Here is a 12,728-nt window from a genome sequence, read left to right as displayed (position 1 = left end):
TTGAATTCTTTTTAAAAAAGTTTAAATTCTTTAAAAAAAACTTAATTATTAAAAATTTATTAATTATTAAAAAATAAATTTGAATTATTTAAAACCATAATTCGATTGATGAATTATGTTTTAAAAAATAATTTTAATTAATTAAAAAATAATTATTTGAATTATTTAAAAAATTTAATTATTTAAAAAAATTCAAAACTTTTTAGAAATATAAAAAAAATAATTAATTCTCTTTCGAGTTGAGCTGTTAGGCCTTTAGAGATACATTGAAAAATTAGGAGTCTACCGAAGTCCCACGCATCCAACCATTACACTACGTTTCACGGGTGGTAAATCCGATCTTCAGGTGTATTAGGATGCTGTTTTTGTGGCAGACGAAGGCAAAGCTTGGTAACTGGTATATATATCGAACTTCATTAGATAAATGTATATGCGAAATTATGTCAGTTAATTGAAACTCCAAACTTTTCCTATAGTCCTGCTTTGGTAATCCCATTTTTCAATGTTCACAAATACTATGGTAAGTTTTATTCCTACATCATTAGTAATTGCTCTTCTATATCAGAAGATTTTATTTTTTGATCATCAATTATTGTCTACTAAAGTTTTGACAAGTTGATGGTGGCTTAGAACGCTAAGACGCCGGCAACCTTGACACTCAGTTGTCGGGGACCCAGGTTCGAATCCCAGCCTGGCTCATGCTGAAATTATTTTATATTTTTGCCTTATTAAGGCGAAGGCCATTTATAGTGATATTTAATTAATTCTCTTTCGAGTTGAGCTGTTAGGCCTTTAGAGATACATTGAAAAATTAGGAGTCTACCGAAAATAATTTCAGCATGAGCCAGGCTGGGATTCGAACCTGGGTCTCCGACAACTGAGTGTCAAGGTTGCCGGCGTCTTAGCGTTCTAAGCCACCATCAACTTGTCAAAACTTTAGTAGACAATAATTGATGATCAAAAAATAAAATCTTCTGATATAGAAGAGCAATTACTAATGATGTAGGAATAAAACTTACCATAGTATTTGTGATCATTGAAAAATGGGATTACCAAAGCAGGACTATAGGAAAAGTTTGGAGTTTCAATTAACTGACATAATTTCGCATATACATTTATCTAATGAAGTTCGATATATATACCAGTTACCAAGCTTTGCCTTCGTCTGCCACAAAAACAACATCCTAATACACCTGAAGATCGGATTTACCACCCGTGAAACGTAGTGTAATGGTTGGATGCGTGGGATATCGGTAGACTCCTAATTTTTCAATGTATCTCTAAAGGCCTAACAGCTCAACTCGAAAGAGAATTAATTAAATATCACTATAAATGGCCTTCGCCTTAATAAGGCAAAAATAAAAAAAAAAAAAAATAATAATTTTGAATTGTTGAGAAAAAACATAATATTGAATTAAAAAAATATAATTATTTTAGAAAAATATTTTGAATTATTCAACAGAAATATTTTTTAATTATTTAAACAAAATATTTTGAATTATTTTAAAAAAATAAATTATTTAAATAAAATAATAATAAAGTATTTTTAAAAAGAATAATTTTGAATTATTTAAAGAAAATAACTTTGAATTATTAAAAAAATCATTTTTATTATTTTTTTTTTAATTTTTAGTTGTTTTTACAAAAATAATTTTGAATTATTTTTCTAAAAAAATATTTTTGAGTTCTTTTTTAAAAAAGGTTAATTCTTTAAAAAAAAAATAATTATAAAAAAAATAATATTATATTATTAAAAAAAATATTAAAAAAAATAAAAATATAGTTTTGAAATATTAAAAAAATTAACATAATTTTCAATTATTTAAAAAAAATAATTATTAGAAAAATAGTTTTAATTATTAAAAAATAATTTTAGTTATTTAAACAAAAATAATTTAGAAATATTTAGAAAAATAATTTTGAATTATTAAAAAAATGAATTTGAATTTTGAACTATTTAAAAATAATAATTTTAAATTATTAATAAAAATAATTTAAATTATTTAAAAAAATAATTTTAATTATTTAAAAATATAATTTTCATTATTATCGGTTTTCATTGCCCATACATTGTTAACATAAAATTAAAATACACTTCAAGTAGTAAATTTTTAATTTTGAATTATTTTTTAATAAATAATTATCAATATGTTTCTTTAAATATTACATTTTTAATCATTTTATGAGAAAATTTAAAATTTTAAATTATTCTTTAATAAACAGTTATTAATATTTGTTCTCTTTAAAAAATTAAATAATAATAATAATAATAACAATAATAATAAGAATAATAATAATAATAATAATAATAATAATAATAATAATAATAATAATAATAATAATAATAATAATAATAATAATAATATAACAATTTAAATAAAACTTTCACTACTTTTTTCTCTTTTTAAAAATTATTTAACTTTTTTCACACACACAATTTGTTTAAAAGTGCAATTAAGGCATACTTTAAGGTTAAATAAATAATTATCAAATATTCGTTCTCCTTAAACAATTATTAATTTTGTTAAGTATAAATTAAATGCATACTTTGAGAAGCTAATTTTAAATTTTGAATTATAATTTAATATATAATTATCAATGGTGTTCCGTTTGCAAAAATTGTTAAAATATTTCTTGGAAGTATTGGCGCTAAATTTTATTTGAAACTATTGTTTAACAAATAATAAAACAATTTTTTTCTCTTTAAAAAACTCTTAGTTTGAAAACACCATATCATTGCATACTATTAGGAGATAATTTTAAAATTTAAATTTATGTTTTAGTATAAAATTATCAACATTATTTAGTTTGTCGAAATGTTAACAATTTTTTTATGAGAAATTATTGCATACTTTCAAGAGCTAATTTTTTATTTTAAATTACCCATCAAAAATTAAAACAAATTTTTTGTTCTCTTAAAGCATGATAAATTTTAAACATAAAATTAAAGTATACTTTAAGGAACTAATTTCATATTTTTTACTATAAAATTGTTAAAATTTTTCTCTTTGTAAACATTTTTAAAATTTTTCATCGAACTACATTTTTCAATTTAAATCATTATTCAATAATTATCCCATTTTTTTCTATTTAAAAAAAAATGTTAAAATTTTTTCATTGCCTGTTTCTAGGAATCTAGTTTCATTAATGCCTCAAAATATAGCAACATTTATTATCATATAATTACATTAATTACATGTCACCTAAAAATACCACAAAAACGTTACCAAACACGTTTCCTCATGTTGTTGTTGTTGGTTTTTGTTCTACTACCATCACTCATACACATTCACCAACAATCCATTGCATACCATTTAGACATTCCATACTAATTAAAATTAACAACTGTAATTGCCATCAACATAATTGATATTTGTGGTTTGTTGGTTATACTTTATATACATAGTACACAAAATAGACAATGGCAATAATAATGATTAAATGATTTAAATTTTTAAATAATTAGTATAACAATGGTCAGAGAGATAGATGGATGGTTAGCTGATTAAATTTTGTTAATAAATATTATTATTGAATTTTTTGGAATTTAAAGATATTGGGGAAAATATAAATTAAGATTTCAAAGAGGAAGGAAAATAAAAACAAAATATAAAAATTTTAATTCTTGCTAAAATTCACCCTTGGGGTATGCTACAAAATTAATAGTTTTCTGTGTTTTGATTTATTTATCGTATTATTAAGAAATATGGGGAAATTTTATATTAAGATCTCGAAGGAAAAAATACAAAAATATAATTTCGATTTTTAGTCCATAACCTAATCCAACTGATCCTCACCCTAAGGGTATGCTACAAAAAATATTGTTTTAAATTTATTTTCCAATATCTTGAAGGACGGCATTTAATTATTTTATTTCACTCGTTCTCCACTTCAAAAGCCTATTACAACGAGAAATGTCTCCGCCCCAAAAGTATGCCCCCATTATTTGCCTTCAAATGAAAAGAAAACCAATCTTTTTTCTCCATATAACTTATTTCTATGGTTACCGTATACCGGCTTACAAATATTAACCTAATAGTAAACTTGGCCCCCTTTTTGGTAGTCATTCTTCTGATGATGAACTTCTTAACACTCTTTGTGCAAATATTTAATTGTCTGTTGTTGTCTCCTCAACACCCGGGCTTAAGTGAAAGGCAAATGTTAAAAAACAAAGGCATTTAAGTTGTAAATTACTTTTAACCCGTTTTTTGCCTTACCATGTGTGAAATATAAGCTAACACATAACTGGCCTGCTGCTGTGCTCTATTCTATCTCTGGTTCAGTAGCTCCTAAAAATTACCTCATGTGTTTGGCATTTTTTTCTTTCTTTATCCTGGTAAATATGTATATTTACAAGCCGGTATACATGATTGTTTTTTGGGCGGGCGGAAGAAGACGAACGTATGGGCGAACAATTCACGAGAGACTTATATAAGTAACTAGACTCCTAAAAGTATGCTAGTCACAAAACATAGAAAAAAGAACAAACATAAAGTGGATAGAAGCGAAACACAAAATGTCAAGTACCTTTTTAGTAGTGTCAGTCGACGCCACCAACATTGTCTTTATTACACTATCTATGATGGAGGGGAGGAGTGGTATTTCAGCTGAAATATTATATGACTATAACTGTCTTCATGTGGTGTTTAGTTGTTGTCGGCTGGATTGTCATCTAGATATTAGTGAAACTAGAGGTATTGTTAAGCATGCGGCTGCAGCTACTACTAATTTTTTTTCTACTGCTGCTGCCTTCTAAAGAAGGTTAAGTACACTTGACACTTTCTTTATGTGAATGGAAGTGTGTGTGGCTTGTGTTGTTGGTCCTATCACCCGACTATGTGTGTAATTTTATGACAAAGGTTGTGTTATACAAAAAAATAACCTGGGTTATAAGGCAGAGATGTAAAAGGGAAAGTTGTTAAATAATAGGTGTGAAATTACAACAACAACATGATTTACATAGACGGGACAGGAAGTCTAATGTGTTGACAAAATTTTTTAATTTTATGGAATTTTTGAAATAATGTCAAGAACAGATATTAATTGTTATTTTAAAAATCCTATATTTATTACTTAACATTTTTTTAATATTTTATTTAGTTTATTTATATTTTTATAATTTAATTTGTTTATATTTGAAATAATTTAAAAATCCTAATTTTATTAAAAATTATTGTGAAAATTTTTTTTAGTTTATTTTATTTATTTTTTTTTTTATTATTATTTTTATAATTAAAATTTTTGTAAATAAATTTATTTATATTTGATACAATTTAAAAACAATTTCTAATTTTATAACAAAAATTTGTGAATGTTTTTTTAATTTAATTTAATTTTATTTTATTTATTTATTTTTTGTGTAATTATTATTAATTATTATAAAAATTCAATCTTTATTATGTAATATATTTTTCTATTCTATTTTATTAATTTTGTATTATTTTTATTTATTATTATAAAAGATTCAAACTTATTTTTGTCATACCTTATTAATTTATATATTATTGGAAGGCTTAAAAATATAGATAGAATTCCGAAAGCGCTGAACATTTTTTATTTTTATTTATTTTTTTAATACAAATTATTTATGTTTAAAGATATTTAATATTATTAAAAAAATTATTAAAAAATTAATTATTTAAAAAAAACAATTATCCATATTTTTAATTATTATATTTTTTCATCGCTCATACATTCTTAACATAAAATTAAATCATACTTTTAGTAGTAAATTTTTAATTTTTAATTATTGTTTAATAAACAATTATGTTTAATAAACAATTAGGAAGGTCTAAAAATATAGATAGAATTCCGAAAACCCTGAACATTTGTTATTTTTATTTATATTTTTAATACAAATTATTTATGCTAAAAGATTTTAATATTTTTACTAGTTAACTTATATAATTTAATTTATTTTTATTTTTTATAATTTCTAGTTGTACATTTTATATTTTGTTGTTGTTACTATTTTATATTTTGTTGGGATAGCCTAAAAGTCTAAAAAATTATTTTATTTTAATTTATTTTTTTTTATTTTATTTCACTTTATTTTATTTTATTTTGTTTTATTTTATTTATTTTATTTTAATTTATTTCATTTGAAAATTTTGCCCTTTTAGGCGAAGATCATTTTAGTATTAATTTTTTTAATTAATTTCTCGTAGGAAATCGAGCTTCATGATCAATAATGCATCTGAAAAAGAAAAGCCGACGACTCGAACTTATTTTACTTTATTTTATTTCTTTTTATTTCATTTTATTTCATTTTATTTTATTTTACTTTATTTGATTTTATTTTATTTTATTTTATTTTATTTTATTTTATTTTATTTTATTTTACTTTATTTTATTTTATTTTATTTTATTTTATTTTATTTGATTTTATTTTTTTATTTTATCTTATTTTATTTTATCTTATTTTATTTTATTTTATTTCATTTTATTGTATTTTATTTTAATTTACTTAATTTTATTTTTATGTTATTTTATTTTTTTTTTTGATTTTATTTTACTTTATTTTATTTTATTTTATTTTATTTTATTTTATTTTATTTTATTTTATTTTATTTTATTATACTTTATTTTATCTTATTTTATTTTATTTTTGATTTTATTTTACTTTAATTTTATTTTATTCTATTTTATTTTATCTTACTTTATTTTATTTTATTTTATTTTATTTTATTTTATTTTATTTTATTTTATTTCATTTTATTTTATTTTTATTTTATTGTATTTTATTTTATTTTATTTTATTTTATTTTATTTTATTTTATTTTATTTTATTTTATTTTATTTTATTTTATTTATTTATATATTTTATTTTATTTTACTTTATTTTTTATTTAATTTTATTTTATTTTATTTTTTTAATTTATTTCATTTTATTTATTTCATTTTATTTTTTTATTTTATTTTATTTTATTGTATTTTATTTTATTTTATTTTATTTTATTTTATTTTATTTTATTTTATTTAATTTTATTTTATTGTATTTAATTTTATTTTATTTTATTTTGTTTTATTTAATTTTATTTGATTTTAATTTATTTTATTTTATTTTATTTTAATTTAATTTATTTTATTTTATTTTATTTTATTTTATTTTATTTTAATTTATTTTATTTTATTTTATTTTATTTTATTTTATTTTATTTTATTTTATTTTATTTTAATTTATTGTATTTTATTTTATATTATTTTGTTTTATTTTTATTTAATTTAATTTTATTTTATTTTATGTTATTTTACATTATTTCATTTTATTTTATGTTATTTTACATTATTTCATTTTATTTTATTTTATTTCATTTTATTTTATTTGGTTTTATTTTATTTAGTTTTATTTTATTTTATTTTATTTTTTTATTTTATTTTAATTTATTTTATTTTATTTTATTTTATTTTATTTTATTTTATTTTTATTTATTGTTTTATTTTATTTTATTTTATTTTATTTTATTTTATTTTATTTTATTTTATTTTTATTTATTTTATTTTATTTTATTTTATTTTATTTTATTTTATTTTATTTTATTTTATTTTATTTTATTTTATTTTCTTTTATTTTATTTTATTTTATTTTATTTTATTTTATTTTATTTTATTTTATTTTATTTTGTTTTGTTTTATTTTACTTTATTTTATTATATTTTATTTTATTTTATTAGATTTTATTTGATTTTATTTTATTTTATTTTGTTTTATTTTATTTGATATTGTTTGATTTTATTTTATTTAATTTTACTTTATTTTATTTTATTTTGTTTTATGTTATTTTATTTTATTTTATTTTATCTTATTTTATTTTATTTTATTTTATTTTATTTAATTTTATTTAATTTTATTTCATTTTATTTTATTTTATTTTATTTATTTATTTTATTTATTTTATTTATTTTATTTATTTATTTATTTATTTATTTACTAGCAAAATGCCCGCTACTTCGTATGCGGAAAGGATATAAAAAAAAAAACAAATAAACAATATATAATATGGAAATGGCAAACACTGAAAATTTGGTTGCACTAATACCAATTTTAAACAATATTTATTTTTATCTTAGTACTGTACGTATCCCCTTAAGTTCGATTTTCAAAAAGATCAACCGTATCTCACCCTTACACATTAACAGCAAGATCAACGTTGCTCACCACCATCTCAGCCATACACGGACATTAATACAAAATAATTACATTAATCGTAATTCCAAATCTCAAGATTCCAGCTGTATCCGTTCGTCCAATTCCAAATTGTACCAAACTTAGTATCAAGTCGAACTTTTCGTACCCATAAGTAAGATTTTCCAAAACTACCTGAATCCTACACTTATACAGTACTATTAATTCCAAATTTCAGGATTCCAGCTCTACCCGTTCACCCAAATCCATATTGTACCATATTTAGTACCATTTAGTACTTCTCGTACCCATACGTACGACTTTTCAAAATGTCTTCAATACTGCACTCCAACAGTAATCTTAATTCCTAATTCCAACACTATCCGTTTACTAAAATTCAAATTGTACCAAATTTAGTGCTTTCTGTACCCATAAGTACGAATTTCAAAAACTACTTCAATTCTACTGTCCGGCAGCAATCTTAGTTCCAAATTTCAGAATTCCAGCTCTATCCGTTCATCCAAATCCAAATTGTACCAAATTTAGTACCATTTAGTACTTTTCGTACCCATATGTACGAATTTCCAAAACTATCTCAATCCTATACCCCTACAGTAATCTTAATTCAAAACTTTAGGATTCCAGCTCTATCCGTTCACCCAAATCCAAATTTAGTACTGCTCGTACTCATAAATACGAACTTCCAAAACCATTTCCTTATTTCAACGCCACTTCAAGGTTGATTCCCATACCAAATTTGAAGATTGCAGCTATATCCGTTCAAAATATACAATTAGCACCAAATTTAGTAAGTTTTAGTACTTTTCGTACACTTATCGGTTGAATTTCCAAAAACCCTTTGGTACATCTCTATAACTCTCCATCAATGACCACTCGTTCAAAATTTCAGAATTATAGCTCTTCGCGTTTGCCTAATACAATGGATTCCATATTTAGTACCCTTTAGTACTTTTCGTACCTTTCTACGACTATTTTCCAAAAACCCTTTTACACAAAAACAAATTGTACCAAATTCTGTACAATTCGATTTTCCAAAACTACCTTAATCCTTCACTTCAACAGAACCATAATTCCAAATAACAGAATTCCAGCGCTATCCGTGCACTCAAATCCAAGTTGTACCATTTGGTACATTTCGTACCCATAAGTACGAATTTCAAAAACTACTTCCATCTCAATCCTATACTCCAACAGCAGTCTGACCAAATTCCAGGATTCCAGCTCTATCCGTTCCCCCAAATCCAAATTGTACCGAAGGTAGTACCACTTAGTGCTTTTCGTACCCATAACTACCGCAGTCCTACACTCCAACAAATTTCAGGACTCAAACACTATCCGTCACCCAAATACAAATTCTACCACATTTAGTAGCATTTGGAACTTTTCATATCCATAAGTACGAATTTCCAAAACTACCTTAATCCTACACTCCAACAGTAATCTTAATTCCTAATTCCAACTCTTTCCGTTTACTAAAATTCATACTTTTAATTAAAATAAATAAAATTAAAATACTTAAAATTCAGGATTCCAGTTCTATCCGTTCACCCAAATCCATATTGTAATAAATTTAGTACCACTTAGTACTTTTAGTACACATAAGTACGAATTTCCTAAAGTTCTTCAATCCTACACTCCAACAGTAATCTCAATTCCATATATCAGGATTCCAGCTCTATCCGTTCACCCAAATTCCTATTGTACCAAATTTAGTACTATTTAGTACTTTTCGTACACATAAGTACGAATTTCCAAAACCACCCTCATATCTCAGTCCAACACTTCACAGTAATCTTAATTCCAATTTTCAGGTTTCTAGCTACATATATACGTTCACCCAAATCCAAATTGTACTAAATTTAGTACCATTTAGTAAGATTACTGCCGGACATAAGTACGAATTTTCAAAACTATCTCAATCCTACACCCCACCCGTAATCTCAATTCCAAATTTCGAGATTCCAACTATATCCGTTCACCCCATCGTACCAAATTTAGTACCATTTAGTACCTTTCATACCCATAAGTAAGAATTTCCAAAACTTCCCCGAACCTACACTCCAACAGTAATATCAACTCCAAATTTCAGGAATCCAGCTCTTTCCGTTCACCTAAATCCTAATTGTACTAAATTTAGTACCATTTAGTACTTTTCGTACACTCAAGTTTCCAAAAACCCTTTGGTGCATCTTTCTTACTCTTCATCAGTGATCCTCAGTCAAAATTTGAGGAATAAAGCTCTATCCGTTCACCCAAATCCCTATTGTACCAAATTTACGAATTTCCAAAACTATCCTCATATCTCAATCCTACACTACAACAGTAATCTTAATTCCAAATTTCAGGTTTCCAACTCTTTACGTTCACCCAAATCTAAATTGTACTAAATTTAGTACCATTTAGTACTTTTCGTACACATGATTAGTAATTTTCCAAACCATTTCATTTTAGAAGCACCACTTCCCAACCTTGATTTCCACACCAAATTCCATGATTCTAGCTATATCCGTTCAAAATATACAACTGGTACTAAATTTTAGTACTTTTCGTACACTTAGCGGTTGAATTTCCAAAAACCCTTTGGTACATCTTTCTAACTCTCCATCAGTTACCCTCATTCTAAATTTCAGAATTCTAGCTCTTCCCGGTTGCCTAATACAAAGGGTACCATATTTAGTACCTTTTAGTACTTTTCGTACCCTTCTAGGTCGAATTTCCAAAAACCCAGCCTTATCTCACCCCTACACACCGACAGCAACCCACAGTCAAAATTTCAGCTTTCTAGTTTCAGCGGTTTCGTCTGGGCGATGATATGTCAGTCAGTCACTCACTCACTCACTCACTCACTCATCACTAAGCTCTTTTATATATATAGATTTATTTATTTATTTATTTATTTATTTATTTATTTATTTATTTATTTATTTATTTATTTATTTATTTATTTATTTATTTATTTATTTATTTATTTATTTATTTATTTATTTATTTATTTATTTATTTATTTATTTATTTATTTATTTATTTATTTATTTATTTATTTATTTATTTATTTATTTATTTATTTATTTATTTATTTATTTATTTATTTATTTATTTATTTATTTATTTATTTATTTATTTATTTATTTATTTATTTATTTATTTATTTATTTATTTATTTATTTATTTATTTATTTATTTATTTATTTATTTATTTATTTATTTATTTATTTATTTATTTATTTATTTATTTATTTATTTATTTATTTATTTATTTATTTATTTATTTATTTATTTATTTATTTATTTATTTATTTATTTATTTATTTATTTATTTATTTATTTATTTATTTATTTATTTATTTATTTATTTATTTATTTATTTATTTATTTATTTATTTATTTATTTATTTATTTATTTATTTATTTATTTATTTATTTATTTATTTATTTATTTATTTATTTATTTATTTATTTATTTATTTATTTATTTATTTATTTATTTATTTATTTATTTATTTATTTATTTATTTATTTATTTATTTATTTATTTATTTATTTATTTATTTATTTATTTATTTATTTATTTATTTATTTATTTATTTATTTATTTATTTATTTATTTATTTATTTATTTATTTATTTATTTATTTATTTATTTATTTATTTATTTATTTATTTATTTATTTATTTATTTATTTATTTATTTATTTATTTATTTATTTATTTATTTATTTATTTATTTATTTATTTATTTATTTATTTATTTATTTATTTATTTATTTATTTATTTATTTATTTATTTATTTATTTATTTATTTATTTATTTATTTATTTATTTATTTATTTATTTATTTATTTGTTTATTTATTTATTTATTTATTTATTTATTTATTTATTTATTTATTTATTTATTTATCTATTTATTTATTTATTTATTTAATATTTATTTATTCATATTTACTTTTAATTTAAATACATTTTTTTCATTTATTTATATTTTACTTGGTTTACAGTTCTACATAATTTACCACTTTGTATGGAGGCCTAAAAGTATGCTTAGAAATTCAAAAATTCTGAAAATTTCTTTATTTATTTGACTTATTGTTAAAAATTTTACAAATTAAATTCTCCATCATTTAATAATATATTCTATTTATTACGGCTCCCAAAAGTATGCCCCAAAAAATTCCAAAAACTTTTAAATTATTTATTATTTTTTCTGTTTATTTAAAAATTCCTTTGCAGTGAAGTGATTAAAAATTTCATTTTGAAAATTCTAAATTTCATTTCTAATTCCAAATTCCCTTTTTAAATACTTTTCAAATTGCATTCAAAACTTTGTACAAGGTCCTGCAAACATTTGTATACATACATATGTATGTATGTACATACATACGTCCATGTCAAAAGTGACCCAGTTGTGCACAGCGAGTGAGAGAGTTTAAATTGTAAATGAACTTTTTGATGGTGCCCCAAACAGCATTTTGAAATTTACGCCAAGTTCTTTTTTCGCCCCGTTTAAAAACTACCAATTGTAACAAAACCATCAGCCAACAACAACAACAACCACAACGTAAGCTGTAGCTGAAGCAAATTAC

General features: G+C 21.6%; 1 protein-coding gene across 4 annotated transcripts in view; it reads left to right on the top strand.

Annotated features, from left to right (window-relative positions):
- Nucleotides 1-12,728, top strand: part of Ten-m (teneurin transmembrane protein Ten-m) — a 373,522-nt gene that overhangs the window by 270,595 nt on the left and 90,199 nt on the right. The window lies entirely within an intron of this gene.

This window comes from Musca autumnalis, unplaced genomic scaffold (assembly GCF_047663935.1).
Source record: "Musca autumnalis isolate F117 unplaced genomic scaffold, ASM4766393v1 scaffold_4, whole genome shotgun sequence".
NCBI classification, from domain to species: Eukaryota; Metazoa; Arthropoda; class Insecta; order Diptera; family Muscidae; genus Musca; species Musca autumnalis.
This window is presented reverse-complemented; position numbering and strand designations above follow the sequence as displayed.